Source organism: Nannospalax galili, unplaced genomic scaffold (genome assembly GCF_000622305.1).
Source record: "Nannospalax galili isolate Female #2095 unplaced genomic scaffold, S.galili_v1.0 Scaffold20160, whole genome shotgun sequence".
Lineage (NCBI taxonomy): Eukaryota > Metazoa > Chordata > Mammalia > Rodentia > Spalacidae > Nannospalax > Nannospalax galili.
In genome coordinates this window covers 1-813 of record NW_008346726.1, presented here as the reverse complement: position 1 = coordinate 813, position 813 = coordinate 1, and the positions used below count along the sequence as shown (strand labels likewise).

The 813-nt window shown below is 56.8% G+C and overlaps 1 non-coding gene across 1 annotated transcript; it reads left to right on the top strand.

Annotated features, from left to right (window-relative positions):
- The first annotated feature begins 495 nt into the window (after nucleotides 1-495).
- Trnat-ugu lies at nucleotides 496-568 on the top strand. Its single transcript has one exon. It is a non-coding gene; the product is annotated as a tRNA-Thr (tRNA).
- Nucleotides 569-813: the final 245 nt, after the last annotated feature.

The window sequence follows — 813 nt, the reverse complement described above, 5'->3', positions numbered from 1 at the left end:
TCCTCCATGCAGCGCTTCTGAACATCCGAACCTTGGGATTGCCCCAGCACTCCCGGATGCTGTCATCAGCCAGCCCATCAGCATCTCTGACGACGTGGTACGGTGCGGGACAGACCCAACAGCCCCTATCCCCATTGCACCGCCTGCACTTGGATCTCTGGCCGCAATCGTCGTTCACACACACATTCCCTTTAGTGCTCCCCAGCCCTCACTCCGCGCTTCGGGAGCTCCAGGAGCTCCTTCCAGCTCTGCCCACTGGACGTACAGTTCCCTCCGGCCGCGGGCGCCACACGGGCCTTTTCTTTACAAGACTCTGTCCTAGGACTTGTGTTCCGGCTGCGTATTAACCGTTGCTGACAGTGCAATCGGGAAGGTTGCTGTCACAGGGCTCAAAGACTAAGTTCTAATCATTGCTGAACGCAGTGTTGCAATCTGCGACTGCGCAGAGATAGGGCTGATATTAACTGCTCTTGCGCGGAACCTCAACACGCAGTTGGCTCCATAGCTCAGGGGTTAGAGCACTGGTCTTGTAAACCAGGGGTCGCGAGTTCAAATCTCGCTGGGGCCTACGCGAAAGCCTCTTTTTTTTTTTTCCCCCCCTTCATTTTTAATCACACGAAACTTGAAAAAGAGGAAGGCATTGCAGTCCGCTGAAAGAAACGGATTCTGGGAGGCGAGGCCGTGGCGAGCTGGTGCCGTTTACCCTCGGATGGCCTCACCCTCGGCTTCTGTCCTCACGTCGTTCTCCGGAAAGACTCAGACCCACCTTGATCTTCCGCTGCAAGTCCCTCCCTGCCCACGCGCCTTCCCCCG